At 44.7% G+C, this 21,067-nt stretch overlaps 1 long non-coding RNA gene across 2 annotated transcripts; it reads right to left on the reverse strand.

The window, feature by feature from the left end:
- Window positions 1-790: 790 nt before the first annotated feature.
- Window positions 791-20,861, reverse strand: LOC140105935 (uncharacterized). 2 transcript variants are annotated; one of them, XR_011850685.1, is made up of 5 exons: window positions 20,722-20,861; window positions 17,033-17,113; window positions 16,761-16,830; window positions 8,230-8,331; window positions 791-2,013 (listed from the first exon to the last, which is right to left on the reverse strand). It is a non-coding gene; the product is annotated as an uncharacterized lncRNA (long non-coding RNA). The 2 variants fall into 2 exon arrangements; XR_011850683.1 differs by lacking the exon at window positions 8,230-8,331.
- Between the last annotated feature and the right edge of the window lie 206 nt (window positions 20,862-21,067).

The following is a 21,067-nucleotide window of genomic DNA, read 5'->3' on the forward strand; positions in this document are numbered from 1 at the left end:
CTATCATCCTGAGATTGGCAGGTTTCTGAGGCCGCGGTCACACGTACCGCTAGGCGTCCGTTCATAACGCGACGCTAGCGCACAGGGGGAGGTCCTCGGCCCGAACGCACGCACGTCCCTGGAAACGCATGTGCGTTCGGGCCGAGGACCTCCCCCTGTGCGCTAGCGTCGCGTTATGATGGACGCCTAGCGGTACGTGTGACCGCGGCCTAATTGTTGGAGATCCTACCACTAGGAAAACCACCCACATGGAGAACTGAGTTCACACGTCCCTAATCTGAATTGATAGACAAACCATGTACTCAGCTATCAACAAAGAATAGGCAGCTCTCCAAAATTATAAAACAAAAAAAAATGTGGATTTTTTTTCATATCCCAATATTTTGGTCAGTGAGAGATCTTTCTCAAGCATCGAACTATCACTCAGTGTACTCTTATGAAATGGAGTATACAAGACCCAAGGAGGGAAAGAGAATGTGCTGGGATATGATTTTTATGTGATTTATGTGATGCTTTAAATCAAAAGATTTGATTGGGGTCCGAATCTATTCCGTGTGAACCAATGTTTCTCCAGTTGTCCTGGAAATTTGTTTATAACCTCAAGACCTCTAAAACACAGATTTGTCATAGAAAGTTCCTTTTTTATTTTGTTAACTTTTTACAATTTTTTCTCACTTTCCCGCCTTAAAGGAGTGGCCCCTTTACCTCATGTATTATGTGATGTGTGTAACGGTGGAGGCCAGATATTAGGTAACTTACCAATTTACATCTATTAAACATTCTGCTCCGCTTTCTTGATATGTAAAGTGAAGCCTCCTGTCTTTTACCTCATCAGCCGGAAATTCCTGACCATAAAATGGCCGCAGACAGAGGGTCATGTGATCTTATCTGTCCATGAGCAATCACACTGCCAGGTAGAAGGTAAACTGAGGTAAAAGACAGGAGGTTTCCACTTTACATATCAAGAAACTGATGCAGAACTTAGATGTATATCGGTAAATTACCTAATTACCTAATATCCTGCCCCCCACACTACATTCACACGAACGTATGGGGGACGTATATACCGCCGACGTATATATGGTGTATATATGTCCCCCATACACTTCTATGGGCTCACGGCCCTCTACCACTCCGTAGCCTGTAGAAAGATAGGACATATCCTATCTTTCTACGTAATATGGCGCCATACGCTGTATATTCCTATGGAGGGGGCCGGAAGTAAGCTGCGCTCATCCCCTGCTCCTCTCTGCAGCGCCGATGTATGCCCACCGTACTACTACGGCGAGCATACATCGTGTGAATGTAGCCTTAATCACACATTACAAAAAACATGAGGTAAAGTGGCCAACCCCAACAGTACCTAGCTGCCATTTTGAATTATCATCCAAAGAGAACCAGAAATGATTTTGGATTCAGCGCATGAAAAATGGCAGATTCGTAGCGAACCAATCAATACATTTACTTCTACGGAATAATAATTAAAATAAAATATTCTAGATGCCTTTAAATGTCAATAATATTCCTTTCGGCCCATACTTTTTACTGAATAAACCATAACTGAGCCAAAGCATATTCATTTTTACACTTGCATGACGTTATCCGACTGAATTAAAATAATAAAAACAATGTAAGAAATCTAATGAAAGTGTAATTAGGATGAGGTAAGTCTATAAAGTTGCAGGCCGGCTCCCAGTGACTCTGTGGCTGATGGGCCTCAGTGAATGGTCTTATTTTTATAAGATTGTTATTCTTTCTCTTCTCACTTAAGGCTGAAGTAGGAGAACATACAAGGTGCCTGTTTTACACCCTCAATCCTTCTCTCCAGGAAAAAATGCAAGCAATCCTGACAAACAATGACTCAATTCATCAGTCCGGCACACAACCTCTCCTCTGTGTACTACTGCCAGCCATTATCTGTGGAAGAAAGGCTGCGAGCCACACAATCCCAGCAGTGAAAGGCTGCACACTTTCCAGCTTTTCCATGGAAAATACTCCAGTGAAAGTTCAGTTCTACAGCAAAAAAAAAAGGGAAATGGAAATGAGGAAACCAGAAGGGTAAAATACAATTTCCAGCACGCATATTAAAACGAATATTTAGCAAATCTCTCCAGCATGAGAAATGAGCTGACATAAATGTCATCACTAATATCCAAAAATCACCCAGTATTTAGATGGTGTATTTAGTTTTTATAGGACTTATTTTCTTTTAGGAAAAGTGGCATGGCGGGTGGGGGTGTCAATTACAGAGCAAAGCCACCAATTATCTAAATAAACTAACACTATTATAAGTAAGATAACTAAACTAAAATTTTACAACATATATATGCACGTATATATATCACTACCTAAATGCTCAATATTATCCAGAACAGATGCTGGTGTGCATAAGGCTGGTCTGTCAGTATTTTCACCACTTAAAACAGCTGGTGGCGCTATAGGGGATTGGGAAAGCTTTGTAAGGGTGATGCCACACATGGCATTTTGAACCCTTTTTTAATCAGTTTTTGGCCTGCTTTTAAGCAAAACGGATTCAAAACGGATTCAAAACGGGTCCAAAACGCCATGTGTGGCATCACCCTAAACATATCTGGGATGCTGATTATGCAGGTACCAAAACAAAAAAAAAATTCATGCATTACTTAAATAGTATGGGAGTGTTAGAAATTGCTGAGCACAGTGCTTGGCTATCTCCAGCACTCTTATACACTGTCTGGGGAAGATTTATTACTTCTTCTATGCCAGTTTTCTCCATGTGGGCGTTGAGGGGGTGTAGTGGGGTGTGGTGGCCGGTGGAGGGGTGGACACGGGGCAGGAACGCCCTGTGCTGGTGTTCTTTTGCAAATCCAGAAAACTTTAATTCAGTGGTTTTTACACAAAACTGCCGGGTCTGCCCACCACATACTTCAAAAGGTCTAAGGGGTGGTGCCGGCGTATGATAAATCTCCCCCTCTATGTGAGTGCCAATGATAGCCAAGCCCTGTGCTTGGCAAGAACTCATACTACTAGATAGAATGAGACCCCAGATCTCCATATTGCTGGGCGGCCCATTCTAGTGATCAGTGGGGGTCCCAAAAGTTGGACCCTCACTGATCAGATTGTTATGTCATTACCTGAGGAAGGGAGATAACTTGCAAAGTTGATTCCATGATTGCAAATTCGCAGGCAGCACCCTCAGTACATAAAAGAGGGTTCATATCACTCCGTGACAACCCCCTAACACCCAGGGCATGTGCCAAGGTTTCTGCCAATGGCCAATGGGGAAGTGAAGTCGTAATATGTGGTCCCTGTGGAAAGCCTCAGGGTGATGCCACACATGGCGTTTTTGGCCCGTTTTTAAGCAGTTCGTCAAAAAACGCATACGTTTTTGACCAGTTTGAATTTAGATATTTGGAAAAAAAAGCGTTCAAAACGCCACGTGTGACATCACCCTCAGTGGTTAAAGTGGTTTTCATAGATCACCATAAACTAGTTTACAACTGATGTACGAAAACGGTTCTACCGTATACCGGTAGTTTATGAGGATCCATTGTGTGCATCTAGCTTTTGACTTTCTTCACATGCTGTACTTTTCTTGGCAGTGTTTTGTTCTTTTAAAATTACTATTAAATGCAAGGGGTTTTATTACAAATCTTTTTTCCTATAGAAAATTCCATGGAAATATGCAAAAAAACACTTCACAAATACTCAGTATGCAGTACATTTTAGCAGTCATTTGCAGCTATTGTTATTTGTGATCTCTGATGCATGGACAGTGACTACAGTGTTTGGATTGTATTTTCTAATCAGATAATCAACCATGTGTTCATCATAAAACCAATATTGATTTCTATGGAGTCAACAATGAAAGCAATTACGGAATGAAAACTGGCTGTGATATTAAAAATTACATAGAGAGAGACCTGGGTATCCAACTCTGTTGCACCACAGTTGCTATAAGTATACATCAAGTTATCTGATTCTAACCTTAGGCTCCATGGAACACATTTGGGGATCATTTCAACATCCTGGTCACATGATGGGGCACATTTACTTACCCGGTCCTGTCGCGACACCTGATCCAGACGGTCCGACGAAGATGAAGTCCGGCGCGATTCACCAAGATCGTGCGCCCAATATCCTGCATGTGACGCTTCCCCGCTGAGGTCCGCCGGAGTTCACCTTCTTCTTCCTGGTGCATGTAAGTGCATGTTAAATCCCGTGCTCAGTCCGAATCCATCAGATCTTCCGACGGCCTGCCCTCCAATTTCTGTTGCATGAAAGCCGACGCCGATGTGCCAAAATCCGATCCACAATCCCCTTTTAAATGTGCCGCAAAATAGTAATCGTTGGAATATCCAATGTTTTTGCGGCCCGCACACCCTTAGTAAATGAGCCCCGATGTCTTCCTGCCGCTCAGGGTTATGCACCTTTGTATTCAGACAAAACCCACAGTTTTGCTCTTGGCTAACTTATTAGGCCGGTGACATATGTGACATTTTTTTTGTGATTTTTCATTGCGTTTTTGCATCCTTGAAAAACGCATCATATTTGCATATTGGCTTTTTCAATGGGTTTTTGACTAAAATGTCTTAACTTGGCGTTTTCTCCCCTGCGTTTTTTTTGTCTTCATTTCTTGAGGTGCTTTTTCATTGTGTTTTTCAAAGTAGTTGCATTGTTGAAAACGCATATATTTTTATGGCAGTATATGGGGATTTTTCTGATCATGCATTACAGTGTGCCACTGGTCTTACAAAGACCCGAGGCTGTCATAGCAACAGATCATCACTACCTGACCACGAGAAGTGGCGATCTAAGGCAAGATGGCGGCATCCATGCAACTTTGCCGGTGTCGATCGCATGGTGAACATCCGCCATCAGTGCTAGCACTGATTACGGGTGTTACAACTGGGTGTGGAGAGGGTTCAGCCCGTGAGCCCTCACCATATATTTCGGGAGCCGTTACATGTCATTAAGGGGTTAACTCTTCCCCTATTCCTGAAGAGGTGTGTCCTCTCCTGTTGTTCTCTTTCTCTCCCTTGCCTTCCCCTTTAGCTATTACCACCATTGCTGTTATAATGACTTGTTTTCTGTGCACTTTCTCTTTGGCACCACATTTTTGGTGTGTTGTGCCACTCTGTTTTTGATTTTACTACCAATTAATATAAGATCTTTTATTAAAACCCTTGAAACTAATGAGAAATTAATAGAGAAATGACAATTCTGAACCAAAAGTTTCCTTTTTTTCTTCAAGATTATGAGTTGTGGTCTATGATTGCTTAGTCTTCCATTTATTACAAATTTGGGTGTTTTGAATTTTATTATAGTATCTTTTCATTTTTATTACCCTTCCTGTACTTAATAAACACTTCTAGGAAACTTTAGGAAAAGAGCTTTCTGCAATTAACACGTACATTTGAAAGTCACACATGGCATTGGGTTTCTATAGAGCATTGATTGGTTGGAATACCCGCTGGTGTGAGATTTCTCACTTTTTTATAGTTTTCTTTTATTACTTGGCTGCCTAATTTCTAGAGAAGTCCCATCACTGTCCTGGTCAACCTGGTAGACAAATCACCCACTATGTGTCTTTACAGTAGGCTATTATAGAACAAGTTATTTGATAAAACATATTGCATATAAAAAAGAGCCATGACTAAATACAAAATTATTGAAAAAACATATTTTATGGTCAGTCTGCCTCTGATCAATAAGAGTTTTTTTTATTTTATCGCTCTAGTCAAAATATATGGCGCCCTTAAAGTTTATATGTTAATTAGAATAGGTTGGGGGTTTCTCTATGCATCATATTAAAATACAGGCGGTCCCCTACTTAAGGACACCCGACTTACAGACAACCCATAGTTACAGACGGACCCCTCTGCCCACTGTGACCTCTGGTGAAGCTCTCTGGATGCTTTACTATAGTCCCAGACTGCAATGATCGGTTGTAAGGTGTCTGTAATGAAGCTTTATTGATAATTCTTGGTCCAATTACACCAAAAATTTTGAAACTCCAATTGTCACTGGGGCAAAAGAAATTTTTTTTTCTAGAACTTCCATTATAAAATATACAGTTTCGACATACAAATTCAACTTAAGAACAAACCTCCAGACCCTATCTTGTATGTAACCCGGGGACTGCCTGTAGAAGGTTTACACCCTCTTAGTAAGTACTGTAGGGGGTTATCCTAACGTAAACCTCTGGAGGATTGTATCTTTTAATGGGTCACTTCACACCTCCATTAGTTATTTCTTTCACTTATACTGAACCAAAACCAGATGAGGTAGAACAGATACAACAGAAGAGATGTAGACGGAAAGACTTACACAGATTCTATGTGTTTGTCTTTCCTGATTTTGTCTGAAAGTAACTGAAGGAAATAACTGAAGACATAACAGAGACGTGAAATGACCCTGAGCAATTTACTATTTTACGAGGAAATCTTCACACTAAATGCACAAGATATATCTCTAATTCCCAGCAGCCTCTTATTTTCTATAAAACAACCACCTGCTCCTGGGGCTGGGCAAGTTTCCTGCAAAATGGCACAAGTGCAGGAGGTATGTATTATTTTTTATCTCACAACTCCCTGAGATATTACTACATAAGTAGTGAGGGAAAGCTATGGTCCACCGGCTAGGTTGTTCCAGTAACAAACCAGGACCTGTCGCCCTGAAAATGACCCCCACCAAATGCCCCCCCCCCCCATAATCCTCTCCCCAGTTACTTTCTCCACAGCCAGTTTTAAAAAAAATGTATGGGTGGTAAGTTGATTTAAACCGATCCGACCTCTTACTTAATAAGAGATCGGTTTCTCATATCTTGTGTCTGGGCAGTCGGCCTTATTCATAAGGGGGCCGCCCGACACACCCCCAGCACGCCCCTGTCAGCGGGGACCTGTAGGAGAAGCCGACAGCATTGCATATATTGCCGGTAGCAAATACGCAATATATGCGATGCAGCTGGCTTCTCCTACAGGTCCCCGCTGACAAGGGCCTGCTGAGGGTGTGTCGGCCGGCCCCCTTATGAATAAGGCTGACCGCCCGGACACAAGTTATGAGAATCCTCTTATTTAGTCAGATCGGTTTAAATCAACTTACCACACATACATTTTTTAAAAAACTGGCTGGGGAGAAAGGGGTTGGGGAGGGGGTTATGGGGGGGGGCACATTTGGTGGGGGTCATTTTCAGGGTGACAGGTCCTCTTTAAAGGGAACCTGTCATCAGAAATTGACCTAAGTAACTTTTACTAGTATGTTGTGAAGCAGATTAACACCATCCACATGTTTCTTTCATGGCTCAGTGTGTTGGCATCATTCAGAAAATCAGCATTGAAATTAGTTGTAAATTGGCTGTAAAAAATGAAGGAGAATGAAGGAGATCTGGTTAGTGATGTGTCTGGATGCAGGCTATCAATTACAGCGAAGAGGGTATTCTGAGATGAATAGAGCTTGACTTCAAAGTTAAACTCTCCGTCTCCTTGACTTTATACAACCAAATTACATGTCATTTCAAAGGTGATTTTTGGGACAATACCACCATGCTGGGCCATGAAATAGACATAATCTAGAACAGTGGTGGCGAACCTATGGCACGGGTACCAGAGGTGGCGCTTAGAGCCTTCTCTGAGGGCACTCAAGCTGTCATTCTAGCACAGAGTTTGTCAGACACTCAAGGCCTCCTCTTACAGTCCAGGAAACCTAGGACATGCCATGCTCAGTTCTATTTCCAAACACACATCTTGGACTGCCTGAAACTGGAGCGAGAAGGCGTAGAAGAGATGGATTACCATTGGAGCTGTGGATCCAGGACCTGCTTTTATTCCAGTTTAAGGGACTTTGGAGGGAAGCTGCAATGATACACCAATTTCCTCCACTTTCTTTTTACTGTATTTGTGTCATCTGGACGCTGATACGATCAAAAACTGTGAAAGAGCAGGCAGCGATATTTATTGCGAAGTGCCAACATGGCAATTTAAGCAGTAACTTAAGTGGTTTTTGGTTGTTGTTTAGGCACTCGGTCTCTAAAAGCTTTGCCATCACTGATCTAGAAGGTGTTCAGCTGCGTGATGATATACCGGTAGTGGTTTATCAGGTCAATTTCTCCTGACAGCTTAACTGGAATAGAGAAATATCACAATATCCCTCTTCTCTGTAAACCATTATCCTATGTTTTGTTATATTTTATTCCCTGCAAGTGACAATCGCATTAACAAATCTTCGTGCCATTGGTGAAAACGTTCTGACCTTTGTGCTGGAGTTGCTACAAGCCGCATACATTTCTTTGCCATGAAGTCAGTTCAGTCCAGATTATGGAAAGGTTGTTATATGATTCAAGCCTCGGCTCCTCTGTGAAACACATTATCTCCTTTACTGTACATAGTTTTGAAAGCCTCCCAGAAGCTACTGGGATAATACCTGCAGGCCGCCTTCCAAGTAATATTGTTTTTACTGTGCCCTGAATATCTGATTAGGTGCTATCCAATATGGGAACGTGTTGCCTTGCAGTAACATTCAGAGTTTTCCAGATCTCAAGCCAGTTAATTAAATGGCAAGGCAATTCTGTGTGAAATCTACAGTGGAAATCGGAATTCATAACGTGTTAGATTTAGACAAGTTCATTTAGATTTGTAATGCATTAATGTGCCCGTTTTATAAGGTGAGGCGGAATTAAACTATACCTGTAATTCACAAAGACACATCACTGCCCCCTGTGCTATGAGATCTTTAAACAACACTATAGAAAAACGAATACTCTTGTCATCAACACTAGAGTATTGAGAAAGTTAGGAATCTTAATGAAACCCAGAGATAACAAGAATGTTTAAAGTATAACTAAACCTATTGAAGTGTTTTTTTTTAATTTATGACACTTCTATAAGTAAATCAGCTTCTCTGCACCTTTTTCCTGTTCTTTCTCCTGTAGTGAGCAGTTTATCTGAAAGCCTACTGAGTACAGTCCACTTCAAATTGATAATCAGGCTAATGATTAATTACACTATTTCCATACCTAGAGAATAATGTCCCCAAATATTTTCCTTACTAAACTCGAAAGGACCTAAGGGGTAAGCAAAGCTGGATTTCTGATCACAGAGTACAATGTTTTGGCTATATATAATGTTCTATCAAACAAGCAAAACACCCAATCAATAGAAGAGATAAAAGATTGATTGATTGATAGATGGATAGATAATAGATAGGATATGTATGTATGTATATATATATATATATATATATATATATATATATATATACACATACATATATATTAGAGATGAGCGAGCACTAAAATGCTCGGGTACTCGTTATTCGAGACGAACTTTTCCCGATGCTCGAGTGCTCGTCTCGAATAACAAACCCCATTGAAGTCAATGGGAGACTCGAGCATTTTTCAAGGGGACCAAGGGTCTGCACAGGGAAGCTTGGCCAAACACCTGGGAACCTCAGAAAAGGATGGAAACACCACGGAAATGGACAAGAAACAGCAGGGGCAGCATGCCTGGATGCCTCTGAGGCTGCTTAATCGCACCATTATGCCAAAATTATGGGCAACAGCATGGCCATGACAGAGTGACCGAATGAGGCTAGATAGCATCTAAAACATGCAATAATTGACCCTGACACTATAGGGGACGGCACGCAGAGGCAGCGGCAGCAGGCTAGAGAGTGTCATGGCGACATACCCTAAATGGACTCAGGTTTCACCAAAGGAGGTGAGCAAGAAGCGCTGAAATGATTTCCTATGTGAACAAAAGGTTGACGGTATATTTAGTTGATAACACAGCATACGTTCCATAACGTATCTGGTGAAACACCCGAAAAATTTGCCTGACACAGCTCGTTTGATAAGGGGACCACATGTGGAGGCAGCCATGGAGACGACTTCCATGATTAAGAGCGACAGTATGGGGCATCCATATTGCGCTGCTATGATTGCAACTTCAGGTCTGCAGCATGGCGGCGACAGATGGGCCGAGTTCCACTATGTATCTGGTGAAACACCTGAAAATTCTGCCTGACACAGCTCGTTTGATAAGGGGATGATGTGCTGCATATCCTCTCGTGCTCCAGCGTCTGTGGTATAGACAGTTGAAAGTTGCACATGGAGACATTGGTGGACGCTGTGGAGGATCGTGGAGGCGAAATGGACAGGAAACAGCAGGGGCAGCATGCATGGATGCCTCTGAGGCTGCCTAATCTTGGGATGGAGCCGGCGGTCCGCTGCCAGGCGAGCTTTTGCCTGTCCAAGCCCCTGTCTCTCGGCTCCTCCCCACCCAAAATGGGCCTGGGGGCCAGAAGCGTTTACTTTGAAATAATTATAATTTTCAAAGCAGGCCGGGTCGTTTGAATATTTCACCTAGGAATAATGGAATAGCATAGTGGTTCTATTTTTAATTGTTTTTACGGAAATGGTTCCATGATTAAGAGCGACAGTATGGGGCATCCATATTGCGCTGCTATGATTGCAACTTCAGGTCTCCAGCAAGGCGGCGACAGATGGGCCGAGTTCCACTATGTATCTGGTGAAACACCTGAAAATTCTGCCTGACACAGCTTGTTTGATAAGGGGATGATGTATGGAGGCAGTGAACTAGTAGTAGATTAAAGGTGCTGCAATTAAAACTATGTTAGTTGGATCTTGGGATGGAGCTGGCGCTCCGCTGCCAGGCGGGCTTTCGCCAATCCAAGCCCCTGTCTCTAGGCTACTCCCCAAACAGCACTTCTAAGAACCTTTTGTATAAGATCAAGTGTAGTAGCGTTCTTATAAGTTTGGAATATGGCGGGTGAGGGGAATGTAAACAGATGCGCAAGAAGCGCTGAAATAATATCGGTAAATGATAAAAGTTTGCCAGTATATTTTGTGGATTACACAGCAGGGTGGCGACAAAGTTAACAAGTTTGATGTGGAATCCATGAAAACAACCCAAAATTCTGCCTGACACAGCTCGTTTGATAAGGGGACCATGTATGGAGGCAGTGAACTAGTAGTAGTTTAAAGGTGCTGCAGTTAAAACTATGTTAGTTGGATCTTGGGATGGAGCTGGCGCTCCGCTGCCAGGCGAGCTTTCGCCAATCCAAGCCCCTGTCTCTAGGCTACTCCCCAAACAGCACTTCTAAGAACCTTTTGTATAAGATCAAGTGTAGTAGCGTTCTTATAAGTTTGGGATATGGCGGGTGAGGGGAATGTAAACAGATGCGCAAGAAGTGCTGAAATAATATTGGTAAATGATAAAAGTTTGCCAGTATATTTTGTGGATTACACAGCAGGGTGGCGACAAAGTTAACAAGTTTGATGTGGAATCCATGAAAACAACCCAAAATTCTGCCTGACACAGCTCGTTTGATAAGGGGACCATGTATGGAGGCAGTGAACTAGTAGTAGATTAAAGGTGCTGCAGTTAAAACTATGTTAGTTGGATCTTGGGATGGAGCTGGCGCTCCGCTGGCAGGCGAGCTTTTGCCAATCCAAGCCCCTGTCTCTAGGCTACTCCCCAAACAGCACTTCTAAGAACCTTTTGTATAAGATCAAGTGTAGTAGCGTTTTTATAAGTTTGGGATATGGCGGGTGAGGGGAATGTAAACAGATGCGCAAGAAGCGCTGAAATAATATCGGTAAATGATAAAAGTTTGCCAGTATATTTTGTGGATTACACAGCAGGGTGGCGACAAAGTTAACAAGTTTGATGTGGAAGCCATGAAAACAACCCAAAATTCTGCCTGACACAGCTCGTTTGATAAGGGGACGATGTATGGAGGCAGCTATATGGACGACTTTTGGAGGCAGCTATGGCGATGACGTGTGGAGGTAGCAATGGAGACAACGTGTGGAGCCAGCTAAAAAGACGACATGTGGAGGCTGCTATGGAGACAATTTAATTTGGATAGTGCCTGTATGTGGCAGTCCAAAAAAGTTTTCAAACCAGAGGAGCAGGTAGGTGGATTGAGTGCCTGTATGTGGCACTCCCAAAAATTGCTTAAAACAGAGGACCGGGTAGGTGGCCCTCCAGAAAAATGAAATACATAGAGTACTATAGCTAGAGCCAGTTGGCCCTGGCAAAAAATAGCCAGTTTCCTCTGCTGTAGTGTACAAAGAGGAGGAGAAGGAGGACAATGAGGAGGAGGAGTGCATACATTATTCAGGTTGAGCTTCTTTCACCTGGTGGAGAATGAAAATCCGGAGAAATCCAGGCTTTATTCATCTTGATAAGCGTCAGCCTGTCAGCGCTGTCAGTCGACAGGCGTGTACGCTTATCGGTGATGATGCCACCAGCTGCACTGAAAACCCGCTCGGACAACACGCTAGCGGCAGGGCAGGCAAGAACCTCCAAGGCGTATAGCGCCAGTTCATGCCACATGTCCAGCTTTGAAACCCAGTAGTTGTAGGGAGCTGTGTGATCATTTAGGACGATGGTATGGTCAGCTACGTACTCCCTCACCATCTTTCTGTAAAGATCAGCCCTACTCTGCCGAGACTGGGGACAGGTGACAGTGTCTTGCTGGGGTGACATAAAACTGGCAAAGGCCTTGTAAAGCGTACCCCTGCCAGTGCTGGACAAGCTGCCTGGTCGCCTACTCTCCCTCGCTACTTGTCCCGCAGAAGTACGCCCTGTGCCGCTAGCGCTGTCAGAAGGGAAATACTGTTTCAGCTTGTGCACCAGGGCCTGCTGGTATTCATGCATTCTCACACTCCTTTCCTCTCCAGGAATGAGAGTGGAAAGATTTTGCTTGTACCGTGGGTCCAGGAGAGTGAATACCCAGTAATCGGTGCTGGAATAAATTCTTTGAACGCGAGGGTCACGGGATAGGCAGCTTAGCATGAAATCTGCCATATGCGCCAGAGTCCCAACGCGCAAGAATTCACTCCCCTCACTGGCCTGACTGTCTATTTCCTCCTCCTCCAACTCCTCCAACTCCTCTTCTTCTGCCCATACACGCTGAACAGTGAAGGACTGAACAATGGTCCCCTCTTCTGTCTCGCCAACATTCTCCTCCTCTTCCTCCTCATCCTCCTCCACCTCCTCCGATATGCGCTGAGAAACAGACCTAAGGGTGCTTTGGCTATCAACAAGGGAATCTTCTTCCCCCGTCTCTTGTGACGAGCGCAAAGCTTCCGACTTCATGCTGACCAGAGAGTTTTTCAACAGGCCAAGCAGCGGGATGGTAAGGCTGATGATGGCGGCATCGCCACTGACCATCTGTGTTGACTCCTCAAAGTTACTCAGCACCTGACAGATATCAGACATCCACGTCCACTCCTCATTGTAGACTTGAGGAAGCTGACTGACCTGACTACCAGTTCTGGTGGAAGTTGACATCTGGCAGTCTACAATCGCTCTGCGCTGCTGGTAAACTCTGGATAACATGGTTAGTGTTGAATTCCACCTCGTGGGCACGTCGCACAACAGTCGGTGAGCGGGCAGTTGGAGGCGGCGCTGCACTGCCCTGAGAGTGGCAGCATCTGTGCTGGACTTCCTGAAATGCGCACAGATGCGGCGCACCTTCGTGAGCAAATCAGACAGATTGGGGTATGTCTTGAGGAAACGCTGAACTATGAGATTTAACACATGGGCCAGGCATGGCACATGTGTCAGTCTGCCGAGTTGCAGAGCTGCCACCAGGTTACGGCCGTTGTCACACACAACCATGCCTGGCTTCAGGTTCAGCGGTGCTGCCACAGATCAGTCTGCGCCGTGATGCCCTGTAATAACTCTTGGGCGGTGTGCCTTTTATCGCCTAGGCTCAGCAGTTTGAGCACCGCCTGCTGTCGCTTAGCGATGGCACTGCTGCTGTGCCTAGAGCTACCGACTGATGGCGCCATGCCCACGGATGGTAATTCAGAGGAGGAGGTGGAGGAGGGGTGGGAGGAGGAGGAGGCATAGTAGGCCTTTGAGACCTGGACCGAGGTAGGCCCCGCAATCCTCGGCGTCGGCAGTATATGACCAGCCCCAGGGTCAGACTCGGTCCCAGCCTCCACAAAGTTAACCCAGTGTGCCGTCAGCGATATATAGTGGCCCTGCCCGGCAGCACTCGTCCACGTGTCCGTGGTCAGGTGGACCTTGTCAGAAACGGCGTTGGTCAGGGCACGGAGGATGTTCTTTGACACGTGCTTGTGCAGGGCTGGGACGGCACATCGGGAAAAGTAGTGGCGGCTGGGGACCGAATACCGAGGGGCGGCCGCCGCCATGAGGTTTCGAAAGGCCTCGGTCTCTACCAGCCTATAGGGCAGCATCTCCAGGCTAAGCAACTTGGAGATGTGGACGTTGAGGGCTTGGGCGTGTGGGTGGGTTGCGCTATACCTCCTTTTGCGCTCCAGCGTCTTGGGTATGGAGAGCTGAACGCTGGTGGATGCTGTGGAGGATCGTGGAGGCGAAGATGGGGTTTTCGCACGGGAGGTGTTTGGGCCGGGGTCCTGGGCAGGGGGCTGACTAGCAGATGACACAGGGGAAGGAGCAGTGGTGTGTCCGGCCGGAGGTGAACGGGCTTGGTGCCATTGAGTGGGGTGTTTAGCATTCAGATGCCTGCGCATACTGGTGGTAGTTAAGCTAGTAGTGGTGGAACCCCTGCTGATCCTGGTTTGGCACAGGTTGCACACCACAGTCCGTCGGTCATCCGGTGTTTCTTTAAAGAACCTCCAGACTTCTGAAAATCTAGCCCTCGCCACGGGAGCTTCACTACGGGCAACATTTGGCGCTGATGCACCAGCTCTGGCCCTGCCTCTCCGTCTGGCCCCACCACTGCCTCTTCCAACCTGTTCTGCTATAGGACTCGCCTCCGTCTCAGAAGCACTGTGTTCACCCGGCCTATCAACCCAGCTTGGGTCTGTCACCTCATCATCCTCCGATCCCTCAGTCTGCTCCCCCCTCGGACTTCCTGCCCTGACAACAACTTCACCACTGTCTGACAACCGTGTCTCCTCATCGTCCGACACCTCTTTACACACTTCTTCCACTACGTGAATAATGTCATCATCACCCACAGACTGCGACTGGTGGAAAACCTGGGCATCGGAAAATAGCTCAGCAGCAGCAGGACAAGTGGTTTGTGACTGTGGGAAGGGTCCAGAAAACAGTTCCTCAGAGTATGCCGGTTCAAATGCCAAATTTTCCTGGGAGGGGGCAGACTGGGGGGAAGGAGGCTGAGGTGGAGGAGTGCCGATTTCGGTGACATGGGTGGACTGCGTGGAAGACTGACTGGTGGACAAATGGCTAGAAGCATTGTCCGCAATCCACGACATCACCTCTTCGCACTGTTCTGGCCTCAACAGTGCTCTACCACGAGTCCCAGTAACTTGAGACATGATGAACCTAGGGAGTGTACCTCTGCGGCGTTCCCCTGCTCCCACATCAGCAGGTGGTTTCTCACCCCGCCCAGGACCACGGCCTCTGACCCCTGCAGTAGTTGGACGCCCACGTTCACGCCCTCGTCCTCTACCCCTAGCCCTCGTGTTAAACATTTTCCAAATTAAAGTGTAAACTTGAAAAAAAAAAATTTTGTGTTTATTTTTTTTTAGTTTTTTATTTTTTTTAACAAAACGATGGTATCCTATTGCTATGGCTAGTTTCTAACCTACACTGACAGCACACAACTGGATTTTGTGCTTTGCAAGATGAGTTTGAGCTATAAAATGAAATAAAGGTAAAAAAAAAAAAAAATCAGCAGACTGTGCCTAATTCTACTCAAACCCCTAATAAATTGTCCCACTTCGGTGTTTGAGGTGGATATGCGTGTCACTAAGAGCTAAACACAACGGTCGCAGGTCTCCCAGCAAATTCCTCACAATATGGTACTAGCTGCACTACTAGTGCCAGCAAGCCCAGCCACAAGCAAACAAAAAAAAGGAAAATATAACGCTATTGTAGGCCTAAGTAAGCCGTTGGGGTTCTCCTATGGCTATTTTGTAGCCTACAATGAGAGCACACTGCTTTACAAGATGAGTTTGAGCTTTAAATTAAATACAGCTAAAAAAAAAAAAAATCAGCAGACTGTGCCTAATTCAACTCAAACCCCTAATAAATTGTCCCACTTTGGTGTTTGAGGTGGATATGTGTGTCACTAAGAGCTAAACACAACGGTAGCAAGTCCCCCTGCAAATTCCTCACAATATGGTACTAGCTGCACTACTAGTGCCAGCAAGCCCAGCCACAAGCAAATAAAAAAAAAAATAAAAAATGTATAACGTTATTGTAGCCCTAAGAAGGGCTGTTGGGTTCTTGGAGAATCACTCCTGCCTAACACTATTCTAATAGAACAGCCTAACGCTTTCCCTGACCAGCAGCAGCTCTCTCCCTAGCGGCATCCAGACAGAGAATGATCCGAGCAGCGCGGGCAGCGGCTAGTCTATCCCAGGGTCACCTGATCTGGCCAGCCAACCACTGCTATCGACGTGTAAGGGTACCACGTCATGCTGGGTGGAGTGCAGAGTCTCCTGGCTTGTGATTGGCTCTGTTTCTGGCCGCCAAAAAGCAAAACGGCGGGAGCTGCCATTTTCTCGAGCGGGCGAAGTATTCGTCCAAGCAACGAGCAGTTTCGAGTACGCTAATGCTCGAACGAGCATCAAGCTCGGACGAGTATGTTCGCTCATCTCTAATATATATATATATATATATATATATATATATATATATATATATATATAGAGAGAGAGAGAGAGAGAGAGAGAGAGAGAGAGAGAGAGAGAAAGCAAGATATATAAATGGTAGATAGACAGATTATAGGAGATGAATAACTAGACAGATAGATGATAGATACTACGAGTGATAAGTACTATGAGTACTTACAGTCTGATAGTAACTCCTCCTGAATGTAATAGAAACTCTATTCAGAGTCATAAGGCAGAGGCAAATGTTCCTTGAAAAAAAGGAAAACTAAAAAATGTAAGATACATTGGATTATAAATCGTACAAAATGAACCGAATTACCATAACTAAAGTAAAAAAAAAACAAAATAGATAAAATTTTGTCTACAGTCTGTCAGGAAGCTGGCCAGCAAACAGCACAACCCCAACCAGACTTGGCACAAACTCTGGGGTGGACTGGCCATAAGACTCACCGGGGGAAATCCATCATAGTCTGTGAGCCGCCGAAGCGCACGGAGCAGTCACTGCCGTCCGGACTGTATCAGGTAGCAGAACTGCGGGGGGAGCGTCGGAAAGGTGAGTACATAGTTTATTATTTTTATGTGCTGGGAAGGGGGCTGGCTGGCTGTATACCGGGGGGGGGGGGGGGGGGCTAGCCGTTTACTGGGGGGCAGGCTGGCTGTATACTGAGGGGACTGGTTGGCTGTATACAGGGGGGACTATCTGGCAATGTACAGGGGGACTGGCTGGCTATATACTGGGGGGGCTGGCTTGCTGTATACTGGGGGGGCTGGCTGGCTTTATATGGGGGGGTGGCTGTATACTGGGGGGGACTGGCTGGCTTTATACAGGGGGTGCTGGCTGGCGATATATAGGGGGTGGGGGGACATCCAGGCTATATACTGGGGGGGACCAACTGGCTATACATTGGTGGGGCTGGCTGTATACTTGGGAGGGGGCTGGCTGGCCATATACTGGGGGAACTGACTGACTATATACTGGGGGACTGGCTGGTTACATATGGGGGGGGCTGGCTGGCTATATATGGGGGCTGGATGGCTATATACTGGGGGGCTGCTTGGCTATATACTGGGGGGCTGCCTGGCTATATACTGGGGGTGCTGGCTATATAATAGGTGGCTGGCTGGCTATATACAAGGGGGACTGGCTGGCTATATACAAGGGGGACTGGCTGGCTATATACTGGGGGGACTGGCTATATACAGGGCACTGACTGGCTATATACAGGGGGGCTGGCTGTTCACTGGGGGAACTGGCTGGCTATATAGATGCTAATGGTCACCATTGCAAGTCTATTGAAATCAATGGGAAAAAATTGATCCGTTATTGATCCATTTTTAAATGGAAGCTGCAAAACAGAAGCCAAAACACATAACACTGGACTTGTAATGGTGTCCTTTTCGAATCCGTTTTTACATTGACCTTCCGTTATTTTATACTGACAGTCAGATGTGAAGTGCAGCAGTATTTTGTCCGTCTGAAGTAACGGATGGCTTATGGAAGACTCTTTCAAAACACTGATGGAAACTGGCGCTAACAGAAGGCTAACGGAAATCTCCTTTACATCAGTATTATTACACTTTTTTCTATGTAAAACTCGATTTGTATCTGTTTGTGTCATCAGTTAATCCATCCGTTTTTTTTTTCATACTGAACATGCTCCGATTTTACATTTCAAAGTTTCAATACGCCCTCTAGTGGCCAAAGAAGAGAGTTTAATAAAACAGATGACCATAAAATAATGAAAAATGGAAATGAACTGATACTAAGGACTTCCTTCAGGCTTTCAGGATTCCGCTTAAAAAAATGGATGAGTATTCGTTATTCTTTCCCAATGATTTTAAATGGACTCGCAGTGGTGTTAGAATAAGCTTTTACATTTTCCATTGGACCTTCTTTTATTTGAACCGATAGAAGGAATAAAAAAAACAGATGGCCATAAAAAAAAAAGAAAAACAAAAATTTACTGACACCAACAGACAGTAAGCTATCCGTTTTATTAATTGGATCCATTAAAGGTATCCGTTAAAAAAAAGTTCCAATTTGCCATTACTGCCATTTACTGTTAACATTACTGTTAACGTTTGCCTTTACAAAACAACAATGCTTTAATACATGCGTTTTGATTAACATTGCGTTTACATTGCGTTTTTGCAAACACAAATGTTAACAGTAATATAATTAGGCAAATCACCTCTGCTCAGCTGTTGTAATGCGTTTCAAAACGCAATGAAAACACAACCAAAATGCAACATGCTACCGCACCCTCAGGGCGCGTTCACACGTTGCGTTTTGACCTGCGTTTTCATTGCGTTTGAAACGCATATACAACAGCTGAGGAGAGGTGATTTGCCTAATTACATCACTGTTAACATTTCCATTTACAAAACGCATCGTAAACGCAATGTTAACGCATGTGTTAACAAAGTGTTAACGCATGCATTTTGTTAACTCATGCGTTAACATTGCGTTTACAGGCGTAAACGGTAATGTAATTAGGCAAATTACCTCTCATCAGCTGTTATATATGCGTTTCAAACGCAATGAAAACGCAACCAAAACGCAACGTGTGAACGCGCCCTGAGGGCGCGTTCACACGTTGCGTTTTGACCTGCGTTTTCATTGCGTTTGAAACGCATATACAACAGCTGAGGAGGGGTGATTTGCCTAATTACATCACTGTTAACGTTTCCGTTTACAAAACGCATCGTAAACGCAATGTTAACGCATGCGTTAACAAAGCGTTAACGCATGCGTTAACATTGCGTTTACAAACGTAAACGGTAATGTAATTAGGCAAATTACCTCACATCAGCTGTTGTATATGCGTTTCAAACGCAATGAAAACGCAACCAAAACGCAACGTGTGAACACGCCCTCAGGGCGGTTTCCCACGTGCCGTTTTTGTCGTGTTTTTAAATGCATCCAAACGCATTTGGTTTGGTCAAAATGTATATGCGTTTCCAATGATACGCATGCGTTTTGGATGCTTTTAAAACGCTACCAAAAGTCATGTCTGAAACCGCCCTGAGGGTGCGTTCACACGTTGCGTTTTGGTTGCGTTTTCATTGCGTTTGAAATGCATATACAACAGCTGATGTGAGGTAATTTGCCTAATTACATTACCGTTTACGTTTGTAAATGCAATGTTAACGCATGCGTTACCATCGCGTTTACGATGCGTTTTGTAAACGGAAACGTTAACAGGGATGTAATTAGGCAAATCACCTCTCCTCAGCTGTTGTATATGCGCTTCAAACGCAATGAAAACGCAGGTCAAAACGCAACGTGTGAACGCGCCCTGAGGGTGCGGTCACACGATCAGTTTTTCAGATGCAGTTTTGGAGGAATGCAGTAAAAATAGAGAAAGTTACGTTATGATCCACACCTGCTTTTGGTTCCAAAACCTGCATCTCTAAAACTGAATGTGTGAACGTAGGCCCCATAAGCCCCTTTCACACCTGCGTTTTTCGCACAGAACTTGCATTGCACTCTGACCCATTAAAATCAATTGTTTTTAGAAACTTGCATTTGCACTTTTTTTTACACAGACACGCACTTTTTTTTTAAACGCACCATACAAGTCTATGGAGATGCAGGAAAAACACATCGCACTCTGAGACACATGCAAGTCCAATGCAAGTGCAATGCGTTTTTCATGCATCAATTGCCATAGAAAAGATAGTCCCAGTCCTGAGCCCTTTTCAGGTGAGTTATCTGCGCCTGAAAATGCATTGAAAATGCGCATGAAAAACTGAGACACTGACCAAACCCTGATCGCACCCTGATCAGACTCTGATGTGATCTGCAACGCAAGTGTGAAAGAGACCTTAGGTTTTCCATGTTCTCGTACATCAGTCCTCTTCACTCCCACAGCCATGCTCGGGTCTCTGGTCCCATATGAGGGGATAAATGAGCCTGCCGGCTTCAGTAGCTCCGCTATATGCATGTGCGCTCTACTTAGACATAGCTGCGCAGAGGGCGCCATATTCATGATTTCTGGCGCACGTTCTTCATGAATCTGATCTGGCAAAATGCAACTTTTTTTGGTGCACTTTGTTCATGTTAGTAGTCACCGCGATGCCCTAATATATATATATATATATATATATATATACACACAGAGGGAGAGAAAACATACCTTTTTCCTCTCCTTGCACCTTTTTCACATCATTCCTGGAGCTGTGGTGCAGGGGATGTGCCACACCCTCGCCGATGCAAGGCGAAGGAGTGCTTGCGAATACGTCCCACAGCATGTCACTACATCACACAGGGGATATTGCAGTGGTAGATCCTGCCTGGCAAGGCAGGAGTTAAGTGTTTTGTATGATGCAAGATCTGTCGTCCAATCACTTGTATTGCATTCTGTCCAATGTAAGCTGTAAGCTGTGTGTAGTTTAGTATAGGAAGAGATCAGTACAGTATATATAGTACAGGTAGCAATGCAGTATGTATAGTACAAGTAGTAGAGTACACATAGAATAAGT

This window comes from Engystomops pustulosus, chromosome 11, assembly GCF_040894005.1.
Source record: "Engystomops pustulosus chromosome 11, aEngPut4.maternal, whole genome shotgun sequence".
Classification (NCBI taxonomy): domain Eukaryota; kingdom Metazoa; phylum Chordata; class Amphibia; order Anura; family Leptodactylidae; genus Engystomops; species Engystomops pustulosus.